At 41.6% G+C, this 12,710-nt stretch overlaps 1 long non-coding RNA gene across 2 annotated transcripts; it reads right to left on the bottom strand.

Moving 5' to 3' along the window:
* Positions 1 to 6,811: 6,811 nt before the first annotated feature.
* LOC134472031 (uncharacterized) lies at positions 6,812 to 12,491 on the bottom strand. 2 transcript variants are annotated; one of them, XR_010041853.1, is made up of 3 exons: positions 12,385 to 12,491; positions 8,643 to 8,725; positions 6,812 to 7,274 (listed from the first exon to the last, which is right to left on the bottom strand). It is a non-coding gene; the product is annotated as an uncharacterized LOC134472031 (long non-coding RNA). The 2 variants fall into 2 exon arrangements; XR_010041854.1 differs by lacking the exon at positions 12,385 to 12,491 and adding an exon at positions 9,260 to 9,549.
* Positions 12,492 to 12,710: the final 219 nt, after the last annotated feature.

The raw sequence follows: 12,710 nt of genomic DNA, 5'->3' as shown, positions 1-12,710 counted from the left end.
CTATGACCCATTCTCCACAAATCCAAAGAGATAGACTGAAAATACACAGAAAGTCTTGCTATCTGCTTCCAAATTAAAGCTCAGCACACCGGGGATTTAGCTCAGTGGTTCAAGCATTTGCCTGGTAATTGTGAGGTTGTGATTTGATCCCTGGTACAAAACAAAACAAAAACCTTAAACCTCAGCGCCTTTTCATGGCTTGCAATTAGGATACAGTCTTAACTGATCAGCAGTCCAGAGTTTTCTTCATAGCCCAGCTCCTGCCAGGCTTTCCGCCTTATCTCATCTCCTATCTCAGCCTTCCACACAGCAGTCCACACTTGCTTCCGCAGTACTGAATACTCAGTTCTCTCTTGATTCCTTGTAAACTTTCTCCCTCTTACGCTGGAAAGCCTTACCCTGGAATACTCTTCCTCCTCCCCATTTTTCAGTGTTCACCTCCCAAGTCAGCTCCTCTGGGAGTGTTTGTCTGAGCAATCAGGTTTCAGAGTGTCAGTCTTACCCAGTGTCCTGGCTCCACTGCATGCAGACCAACTTCTAAGAGGTGTGATGCCACCAGAGATTACAAGAGGAAGCCCTGGGGCTGGAAGCGGTTCACTCCTACTTCCCTCCTTGGTCCCTGCATGCACTGGGAGGAGCTGCTCATGCAGGTGGACGTTGCAACCACACATCCACTCCCTAGTCACAAGCCTTTCCTTAACATTACTCCAGCCGGTCCACAGAGCCAGCAGAAATGTTTGGCTGGTGCTGTCTGTTCTGGAAAGCTGTGTCTAGAGAGAGGACACTTTATGCCAGGAAGCTGTTATATCTGCTGTGGCAGAAATTCCCAGCCTGAACACCCTCAGAAGAGGCGGCCACAGTGTATTTGAAGCAAAAATTATCTGATTGATTTCAAGATTGTTTTGCCCATGGCTAGAATGAGGCACCCTAGAGCATAATGCCTATGTACAAAGAGTCTCGGGTGGGCGAGACATGCTGGAGTCCAGGGAAGTCCACCTTCTCTCCTGGCCACTGATTTGAGCTCCAAGTCAAGATGCCCATGTCTACCTACCTTGATCACCATATTGTACACAATCCTCAGCATAGCATGCAGTAGATATTCAATAAATATTGGATGAATAAATTGAATATATCACAGAACTTTGGGGAGGCAAACAGAGATACTCTGAAGATGAATACAAACATGTTCAGTTCAGCACACATTGATTGATCACTTAAACGGTGAAGCACCGTGGGAAATACAGAAATGAACAAGTGTGGCTCTCACCTCAACTGTTTACACCTGAGAAACTCAGACAGGCTAAATCATCTAAAAGCTATCGTGCCAGGCAAAGGGCTGTGTAAGTTTGTGGTGAAAGATGATCATAGATGCTCATTTATTTAAATAAAATTATTTAAATAAAGCTTCAGATGAACAGAAAGGTAATAGATCTTTGTAACTTTCAGAGAAGTTGGGTAAATTATGATAGCCAATTGAGCTACAAATGAGACTTGCTCTGTACTTTTGGACATATTTTATTTTTGTACCACCTCCTATCTCTTTACATATTTGCCTGTTAACTATACAAGGGAAGAGAATTCTTTTTGCCCTCAGCATAAACCCTTCTTAAATAATTCTAGCTTCTTGGGCAATATGGGTCCCTTGTAAACTGTGCCTTACAAACTGAGGCACCTGGCGGGGAAAGGATGGAAACTGATTGTGCATTGTGTTTGGGCACAATGCCTATTACTATTCTTCGTACAAAACATTTAATTGACCCAAACTTCAGAATAGAAAGGATATATACTTGCTGGCAACTATTTGCAAAAAGAGTAATTCACTTACTGCTAGATGGTTATAATTGCACTTCTCAAAACCTGGAAAATTCACCATCAAGTATTTTTATTGTTTTTAAAGTCTCTGCAGTAAACACAGCCCTTGGCCTTCAGGTCTTCCCTAGCCAGCTCCATTTGATTATAATTGTTCACTTTCATTAGGAACTTCACCTATAATTAAGTGCATTCATGAGAAAGCTTGGTGAGTGTTTCAACACAATATGTACTTGCTTTCATGCTTCAAATCAGAGATTCTAGTCTGTTGATTTTGATAATTTCTAAGTTGTTTCTTTCATTTTCATTTCAGTTTATCATTGGATAAATTGTTAGACATAGTTTTCTTCTAAATGGAAACCCAACATGCAAAGTATTATTTGATTAGTATCTTAAGAGTTTAGCAGATTCCTTTTATCCTTTCTCATTTCTCTTTCAGTTTGTATCTTAACAAATTTCAGTGGGTTTCCAAATAACTTAGACATGTGATATAACTTATCATATTTACAGAAAGACATGGCTTACTCACTGAAATTTGAACTTTTTTTTGCTTTATGAAGACTCAGTATATGTTAGGTTCTTTCAAGATGCAAAAGAGACATGTGCTCAGGTTACTTCCACAAGACCATGAAATTCGTTATTCATGTCTATGAGCCAGAATTCTTCTCACCCTTTATTACAGTACAGGCTCCTGCACCAACCTCATTCTCCTGACTGGCTGTCTGTCTGTCTGTCTGTCTCTCTCTCTCTCTCTCTCTCTGTATTCATTCAAGTAGCTACGTGCACAGCATTCACTGCCTCAGCTTCAAGGAAAGTTTGCTGCAACAGAATGGCCCCCCAAAAGGAAATCTCTGTCTGGGAGGCACATCAGCACTGTAGTATGCTGAGAGTAGGTCAGACTCAGAAATACATATGAAGCAAGAGGAACAAGAGCTACCATCCACGGCCCATGGATGCACCTGGACAACCTTGCATTCCCTAATGTTAGGGAAGGAGGGATACGGAAGGAAGGAAACAAAGAAAGAGACACTGAGGCCCGCTGTGGGCTGGGAAGACCTTGAGACAATAGTGAGACCAGAGTCCAAGAGCCACCTCGTCTCTCCTCCTTCAGTTTTGTCTGTATTAGTCAGCTCTGCGCTACTACAACAGTTACCTGCACAGGCTATTTATGCAATAAAGATGGGACTATTTTGAATCACAGTTCTGGAGATACAGCCCAAATCCAGTGGCCTTTTTCATTTCATTCTCTTATGAGAGCAGCCCATCATGTTTGGAATTCAGTTCACAGTGAGTGACATGAATAACCAAGGCATTACAGCCTTGAGGGGTTCTGCAGAAGCACATCTTCGGAGAATAATACCAATCTGGCACTAGAGTTTTCAACCCAACAATCAAACCCCAGTTTCAGTAACCTTAAACACTCATAAACTATCAAAGAAGAATGAAGACATGGGCACCCCTTGGGGAGCTAGTGAGGTAGAAAGTCTCTGAACCTGTATTTGGAGGCAAGTGTCTTGAGCGTCCCCGAACACAACCTTCTCCTCCTTCATCTCTTGAGCCAGGCAATGGGAAATCACGCTATTGGATATAAATTTACTGGAAAGCCTGGAAATACAGAAAACTATCTCAATTCACTCAAGGCAAACATCAAAATATCATTCAAGATACACTGCCACTGAAAGCAACCATCAAGTTATTTGTCCTCTGGAAGGCTACTTCTGCTGTTCACCAGCTGGTGCTCCATGGGGGTGGGTGATACAGCTACTCTGCCTGCAGCTGATTCATCTTCTTCTGTATCTACCAATAACTTTGAAGGCCTGGAGTTGGAGCTACTCAAATGTTGCGGCTAACTGACCAGTTCATGTGGAATGGCCAAGCTGAGCTCTCCAACCACACACCCTTTCAGATGAGAGGTCAGCCTATGAGTTAATATCTGCATTCCTGGCCTGGGCCCCTGATAGCAAACACAGATGAGGGACTGTGGGTGGTGGAGTATTCTGAGATTGTGTAGAAAGAGAAGGCAGGTGACAGGGTAGGCTGATAGGGAATAGGATAGAAAAGCGACTTCACTTCCCAGATTCTGGGACTTTAACTCCAGAAGTGAAGTGAGCTAATCAACTTTCTTCACTTCTGACTCATTACTGTCAGAGTTGGAAATAGCATCAAACTGTTCATATTACTATACAATTCAAAATATATAATATAAATATAAATTGAAAGGCATGCACATCACTTTTCAAGTTTTCTACAACTCCAGCACTAGCTTTTCCAACCTGCCCTGATGGAGACAAGGCAGCATTAGCCACACTGCGGGTACAGCACCCAAAAGAGAGATTGTTTGGCTCCCAAATGCAGCTGTGAGAGCCTTGAGAAACAAGGACCATCACTGCTAACTGGAAGGTTTGTAAGTCACAACAGCATCTCTCTCCCATAGGATAGGAAGGATAACACACAGGCTATGTGTCAAAAATCCTGAGTATATGCCTACGTGCACTTGTGGCATGTGCTGAATTCTAGCCCAAAGTCCTTGGGCATTGAAAAGTTCCTCTCATGTCCTGTGCACAATACTACTTTGCATCACCTTTCCTGTGCTGGGAAAGATTAATAATATTCATGCCCAAGAATGTGAACTTGAACTATTCAGATGTCACATTTTGGTGTGTGTCCACATACACATACCAAAAATCCTTTTATTCTATAAAACTGTGTGCTAAAAATAATAGGGCTTTGGGGAAATTATGTTAGGAAACTGAGACAGAATCTATGTGTCTTCTTCAAGCCCAAAACAAACAAACAAAAACTCTTGCAAACATACAGGCATATTTAATTATCCACTTATGTTACGAATTAAAAACTGGTTGTCAACCTAACACCAGATGAATTAAATCAGCATGGTGCTGAGTGTAGTTGGCCCACCTGGGGAAAGTTGCCAGCATAGACAGAGATGTGGAGAAGAGCTAGGCGTTGTGGATTCTCCTAAGTGTTGCTGCTTTGAGCTGTTGGTTCTCCTGGGGGAGCTCGTCAGGACTAGCTTCCCCAGTATGAGCTGAGCCATTATCATCAGAGGAGCTCAGGACCTTGTTGGTAGGAGTGGCTGTGGTTCACTTTGGAGGAGCTCTGGTCCTTACATTGTGCATTGCTTCCTGGCTCTGGAGAGGCTGTTTAATCTCCAAGAAAAGCTTGCCACGCTGGCTTTCTGGTACTTGACTGTTCTCATCATCAGAGGAGCTTGGGACTTGTTACTGAGCATGACTGCAGTAATTTTCAGGACAGCCCTGGTCCTTGAGTGTGACTTCTCGGCTCCAGTGTCGAACCCTCAACCTACTGGCACAGATCCTTCGTCCTGCTGGCATAGACTTTCTGGCTTCCACTGCTGAACTTTGGTCTTCCCAGCAAACTGGCATGAGTCCTTATCATGGGCACTAGACCTTCAGATGGACTCATGGGAGGCATTGTCATGGGCCCTAGGTTTTCAGCTGAACTCATGCAGGACATTGCTGTGGAATTCAAGCCCTTGGCTGGATATTCTGAGTCTTCTGTGTTATGGACAGATTTCCTGCACTTTTTGTGTGTGTTTAACTCTGGGTGACCATCATAAAATAATATTATAAATTCTGTGTCCTGATTGTAATTGCTTTCCATACAACCCCTAACTACAACACCTGAGATCATTTGCAGTGATAAACTTGAGGTTCCTACTTAGTCCTTCTTCATGGTATAAGGCCTTAAAGGAGGCCCTTCTGAGACAGACCACTTTCACTGAAGTTGAAAGCTAGATCATGTGTTTTAATATAAGAAGATGTCACTTTAGCATCTTTATCTGCACACTTAGCTTCCTCAGATAGCCTTAATACATTGAAAGCTGTAGTAGCTATTAGAACTGCTAAACAGGCTGATACTAGCACTAAAAATATCACTTCTACAGGGTTTTCAGTTTTTCTCCTGAGGTTTTAATGTATGGCCAGATGTCCCTTGTTAAATGGAAAGAAACTGGTTTTAATTACTTTAAAATATTAATACCCCAGGAAAATCCTATACAAGTCAAAATAGCTTCTGCATAATATTGACATCATTTCCTATTTACCAACTGTGTTTCAGCTAATTCACATTAAATAAACATTAATCATAAACATAAGAGGTTGTTGTGCTTTAATTGTTCTATTCTAGGATACAGAAAGCTATTAGAACATCACTACTTTTGCTTACTTGTTGGATTTCTGTTATCAGTGGAAATGGAACTTCACACTGTGAATATAACAAGTAAAAGGTAGAAGTTCATTTACAAAAATTCAGGCAGGGCATGGCTGTACATACTGTGATCCCAGTACTCTGGGATCCTGAGGCAAGGGGACTGCAGGTTTGAGCCCAGTCTGGACAAGTGAGTGGCTCAGTGAAAGCCTTGCTTTGATTTATAGGTGCATGTCCCCTACAGCCTCACATGGTTACACAGGTCGGGCTTCAGAGAGTATGATACTCATTGGAGGATCATGAGTTTATAGCTAAACATGATGCTGGCAAGTGAAGACCATTGGAGAAGGTGGATCCTGAAGACACAGCCTAAATGGGTGTATTTCCCTCCCTCCATTTCCCGCTGCCCTACAGACTGATCTCCTCTGCATGTTCCTCCACCACAGCCAGCTGACTATGGGCTGATACCTCTACAAACTGTGGTGAGAAAGGAACTAGGGTACCCTGTCTCAAAATTTAAAAAAAAATTTTGAAAAGGGTTAGGGATGCAGCTCAGAGTCAAGACGCTGGATTCACTCTCGGTACTGGAGGAAAAACAAAACCAAAAACAAAACAACAAAAAGAATCCAGACTTTGAACTGAGTTTTATATTACTAAGCTGACAGATGCAACTGAAGCAGTTACCTAAGAGAGCCAGACAGGAGAATGGATCCACCTATCAGGATACGCACTATGTATTCTTAAATGAAGACTACAAATGAAATTCTCCAGAGCAATCAAAGATGCAGTGAAAATCCAGATAAAGAACCCACACTCAGAGGTTTTATTTCATTAAAATAAAGACAGAACAAGAATCAAGAGGAAGGCAGTGAAAGCCGAGGGACCACCTGGGTTCTAATGTCACAGAAGCTCTGATGATAGGGAAAAGATGAAGGCTTTGGTAAAGGAATAATGCCCTCACCACAAAACAAATTTCCTGAATGATTTCCTTGTCCTTGCAAAATACTACACAGCCTACATGTGCCAGGTCGGTCCCAGGTCAGGGCATTCCGTACTGTGCTGTCTCAGCACCGAGGAGAGCTCCGAGCCCGCTGTGAGGTTCTCCACTCTGGGATTCTCCTCTGTCTTCCCTGACTCCTTCACTGAGCTTTTGATAAGCACAGACTCCATGGATTTCAATTTCACACTTCAATAAGCAATGTGGCTCCTTTTCCAAACCAGACAGGCCTTGTCTCATTTCACTAGAACTCTGCTCCGGAATTTGTTCCAGGCTCGGGCTGGAAGACAAATGTATAAGAACTAAATCTACAGAAGCAATGGAAATGTCATTGTGTAAGTAAAAATGGGAACACAAGTGACTCACATGCTCCATGTGTGTGACTGCACGAATGTGTGGGGCTGTGTGTACAAAATCAGTGTCCCACCCACAAAAGCCATTTTACAGAAACCAAATCATTTCTTCTTTGTCCAACAATTTCAAAATTGAGATATTAGTAAATATACACCAGATAGGGTCTCCCTCAGTTGAAAACATTAGCAATTGAAGCTGTAATAAAGCACATACACATAGCCTTCCATCTTACTTACATATGTTACTATTTCTTCATGAGATGGAGTTGTTCCTCTCTACTTCTGCCAAAGCAAGAACTTCAAATAACAATAAGGGCATAAGCAAAAATGAGCTGTGATTTAGGTCACCTTTTTCTCTCCCTTTATTTTAAAAGAGTAATCTGGAACAAGGAATACTTTTTCAAGTAAAAACAGATGATCCTGTAACAGGACTGCACAGTGTGTGAGTATTATTGATTTTTCTCCCTAAGTCATTTCAGCGATACAATCTTGAGCCGAGTGACCATCAATAGTAAATGATTTCCAGCCAGACACTCAATCGTCAGACCTGTTTCTCTCAAAGGTTTAGCACTTCGGGTGAAAATACATACAGGGATTTTGAAGCAATAATAGTGTGTGACAGAAGATGTAAACTCCAGAGGATTTTTTCTTATTATAATAAGCCCTATAACTAGAATTACAAAGGAGGGTGTAAAAAAAAAAAGGAAAGGAGCTTCAATTCCTTTGACTTCCTTTTTAAAATGTTTTCTTTCAAGGCTTGAGAAATTGCATTAAGTAACTGGTTCTATTGCTTCCTAAGTCTCAAAGCCTAAAGGGACAACATCAAATCACCCTGGATTCCCATTTCTCATATCAAAGAACACATAAGGAGAAAATCGTCCATGGCTTGAGTTAGCAGTATTTCCACTCTGAAAGATCAGTGATGTCATTTCTCACAGACAAAAGGGACAAAGGAACATTTTCTCCAGTCCTGTTGCTCACCCCAAGCTCTGACCTAAACCATCATAAAGCCAAAGTCTTTGGAGAATTCAACACCAAAAGTTCTCTTGAATTTTATAAAATGTCAAATGCCCCAGTGCTTCAAATTTCAACACAGCTACTGGGAACACAGGAAAAATGACCCACACTCTCATTCAGGTTAAATTCATAATTTCTCCACCACATACACTGTCTCGCTCTCTTTTGGAGCTATATTTATTATCTCCCCCCTTCTCCCTAACTCTCTTCCTCCCCTTCATTTTCTTCTCCCTTTTTTCCTCCATGTGTCTCTCTGTGTCTCTCTTCTGTGCCCTTACCTCTGTCCTTAGGGACAAAATGATTCTGGTCAGGGTTGTATGAGTTCTGAGAAAGTCAAACAGCCGGGGAACAGCACCTGGTTCTGGAAAATGAAAGACACCATTTTCCCAAGGTCTTCCATGAACAATAGCATTTAAATGCTTTATCGGTGCAGCAGAAATTGAGCAGACCATGAGGGAAAACTCAAGAGGATTCACCTCCAATGCCATTTTCCCTGAAAAATCCACAGTACTAAAGCCTTGTCATCTGTATAAATAGCATTTCCACAAATACATGGGCTCACACATTCTGGCTAGCCAAGTGAATGGGTTTTACCTTTGTCTCCTAAAAGGCAAGTCTGCTCACTAAGTACATATTAATTTGCCAGTTCCAGACACATCATCTGATATCTAGCTGGTCAATTTAAATTACCTCTAACTTCACTATAATTGTGTCTAATTATAATGATGCTGAAATACTGAAAATTGTCTTGGTTTTTTAGTATTTACTGTTGCTTTAACCTTCCAAGTTTCCCCCACAAGGCCTAGGAAAATAACCAAAAAGTAGAGACAATGTAATAAGCAGGGTCTTTAGAACCCAGCACTGGTCTTGTTTGGAAAATCTGCTGCTCACTCACCTTAAAGAGGGAAAAGTAGCTTGGCCCATGCACATAGCTAGGGACGTTCAGGGAACGCAAAGGTGCTTGGCTGCGATGATGGATAACGAGGCAGGGTGCTCACGAATGCAATCAATGGATTACCTCCTGTTCTCATTTGTGGTAATTGTCATATAATAGGTTGTTTAAGTCCTCTCACCAGCCTTAATTGCAGGCTGGGTTCTCACCTTTGAACTTTAATCCTCCGGTTTTAATTGTAAACAATAAATTGTCTTTCAAATGCTTTCTCTTTCCTTTACCTCCAACCTTTAAAAATTAGATCTCCCTCAGCTTGACCTCTAGGAAGGAAGCGCAGTATGCTCCGAGCAGCCAGTGCAGACCTTGGAAAGTCACCTCTGTGCCTAACTCCAATGGCTGAGAAATACAGAGTGGGAGGAAAACAGGAAACGACCTCGCACACAGCAGCTGGTCCCCCTCGCCTTGAGTGGCCTGGCCGGTTCACTCTGACCTTACCTGATCTCCACCCTCAACTCCTCCTACGCAAAGACCTCTGGGGAAAGGCAGGATTAGCCATTTGGACAACAAGTTACCCAGAGTTTGTGCCAGACATTTCTTTTTAATTGCCTAAGGGCTTCAAGAAATAAATGTTACACCACGGAGGTCCTGCAACTTGTTCTAATACAAATCAAGAGCAGGTCTCTCAATCTACTGGTAACATTCCTGTTTATTCCTTTGTATATCACTCAAAGCCATTAATCACTTTAGCAGCCGTACTTTCTCATAGGAGGCAAGGGGAAATGATAATGTTTTATGTGCGTAATTAATCTGTGGCAGATGTGATGTTTCCAAGACTACTGCCATTAGCACATTGACAGGCTTCTGACACATATTCCAGCACCAGTTAGTAATGATTTTAATATGCTAATACCATGCTACTCATAAACAAGAAACATTCAGGCCTTAAGTTTTATATAAGCGCTATTATTTGCAAGGGCTTTTCAGTGAAGACTAGTGATGAGGTTTTTATTTTCCTAATGTTGCTGTTGAATAAACAGTATCCAATTAACATACCAGCTGGAAGTACAACATGCCACGGTTCTATTTCTTCTGATAATAGTCAACGTTTGTAAAGTGAGTAAAATAATCCAGGATAAAACCAATAGCCATTCAGGGAAGAGAAAAGTAACCGATCTGTGATGGATTATGTTTTCAACACTTGAACTTTTGGTCTTGAAAATCACAAAAATGACCAATAGAGTTACAGAAGAAAATGTAGAGAAAATCCTAACTATATTTAATAATTTTAAAGATTTTCCTGAAATGCAAAGCTGGTGTTTATGCGATGCCAGCCCTGTCTGGCAGCTCCATGGAGCTTTGTCCTAGTGTAGATTTGTGTGCTTACATCTAACCCAGAGCTGACACAGTCTATGTAGTCTGAAAGTTGCTTTTTATTTCTCTCTAGTTTAGGTAAGGTAACAACCCCAGATAGTCACAGGACCTTCTGTGAACCTTTCTCCTCGTCACATTTTCTCCTTAAATATGTGTTAGGATAATAATAAATTGCTACCCACGGCAAACGTGCTTCATCATAATTTTGCTCCATGCTGAATTGGTAAAATGGCCACAGTCACTGACAGGCAGTCTGCAATACTAACAACAAGAGAAGGATTACTGCGGGACCTAACTCAAGGTCAAACGCTTAGGAGCTGGAAAGGATGAAGCACTGCCCTTGGAAAATACTGTTGCTTACTGTTCAGTGTTTAACCTGATAACAGAAGACCACTCTAGCCTCTAGCTATGAAAAAAAAATACAGACTTTCTGTAACAAAGAGTTATTTTTAAAAACAATTTAATAAAACAAATTGGCCAACCATTTGCCTGTGAGGCAAGGCTGAATGCCAAAAATAGAAGTGTGTGCTGGGGTCAGGAGGAAGAACAGCAAGCAGCTAATGAACAGATTTCAGCAAGGGCAAGCCTTCCCGCCACCCCAGCACCTGCAAACAGGAGCTGCAGCAAAGATTTCTGCAGCCCAAGGCTTCGCACCAATGAAAGTGTTTAGTATGGTTTGCTTAAACAGTCAGGCTATGCTCCATGTGAAAAATCATCTTTCTGAAATAATATATAGGCGCAGTATGTAGACAGGCTGTACAGCAATGCTTCTGGCATGACACAGATAATATAGTCCTAATATCCCCTAGACAGCTGGCAGAGTCATTCAGGGGCAGAGATTCTCTTCTGCAGTTAACCGAAAGGCGTTCCTTCTCTCACTCGTCTGTCCTTTGTCCTTTGGTCCAAGGAAAGGTTGCTAACATTTGATAAGTGGCTATGAGTATACACCATGTTCTAATCACTCTCCGTTATTATTTAATCCTCAAAACAACTTTAGGAGGCTGAGGTCATTTTCTCCATTACAGATGAGCCTTGGTGCAGATAATTAAGTTAGTCCAGGCCCAGAGATTCAAATCCAGCTTTGTCTGGCTCCAAATTCCTTCATTATTCCCTTTTCTCATGTTTCCAGTGCTGAACATATTCTCAGGAAATTATTACTGAGACCACAAATTGATAAAGCCCTCCCTGCCTGGGAGAAAGACAGAATTAGCTGACAACTTAAAAATTTATTCTTTTGTATTGTCAAGAAACATTTTCACCCTTCAGATCTTTCTGAAAGAGCCCATTTTAATTGAAACTTTCATTGGAATAATAAAAATTTCAAAACTACAGCTGACTTAAAATTTGGATTGTTTAGGTTTATTTTTAATTATTTTTCTCTTTAATAAAGGGAGAGGTCAGTTTAATGAGACTCTAGTATGCCTACCCATAACTAGATGTAAATCTTTTCATTCAATTTGTTACTTAACTAGAAAACTGAACTACTACTACATGCTGTACACCTAAAAAGGACTAAGATACCTGACTAACCGTATATCAGAATTGCACGCGGTGCTCTACATATCAGTTCATGCTGCTGTTAGCTTGCCATCTGGCTGATCTCCGGTGAATTCTCAGGTCTTCTGTTAGACCCACAGTCCTCTGCCTCGCACAGACGTTGGCCATGGCATTGGAGATGATGTTTGCAAATTGTTTCACTCACTCTCCCAATAGCAAACCCACATTTCCTTAATATGTGCATCAATAATTCAGCATACCATTGTTTCGCTCCCACGGTGTGCAAGGCAATGTGCTAAGCAACAAGGATGAGCTGAAGAGGTCCTCGCCTTGTACAGCTCACACTCCACATCAGCAAATTTTTATCCTGGGAAGGATAAGATGGTAAATGTGGTGGCTTGTGGATCCTACAATCTCCAGTGTAACTACATACTAAATTTTGCCCTTGTCAGTCAAATTAATAAGCACAGAGATTTGTGGATGGGGGAGAGAGAAAATGATGCCACACCAGCAAACAAGCCCAGTCTGGGAACCAGCACCATGTACGGACCACCACCAGACTGAGAACAGCTAGCACAAGCCCCTT

Source organism: Cavia porcellus, unplaced genomic scaffold, assembly GCF_034190915.1.
Source record: "Cavia porcellus strain 051 isolate PalLab524CR breed Dunkin Hartley unplaced genomic scaffold, mCavPor4.1 scaffold_21, whole genome shotgun sequence".
Taxonomy (NCBI): Eukaryota; Metazoa; Chordata; class Mammalia; order Rodentia; family Caviidae; genus Cavia; species Cavia porcellus.
This window is presented reverse-complemented; position numbering and strand designations above follow the sequence as displayed.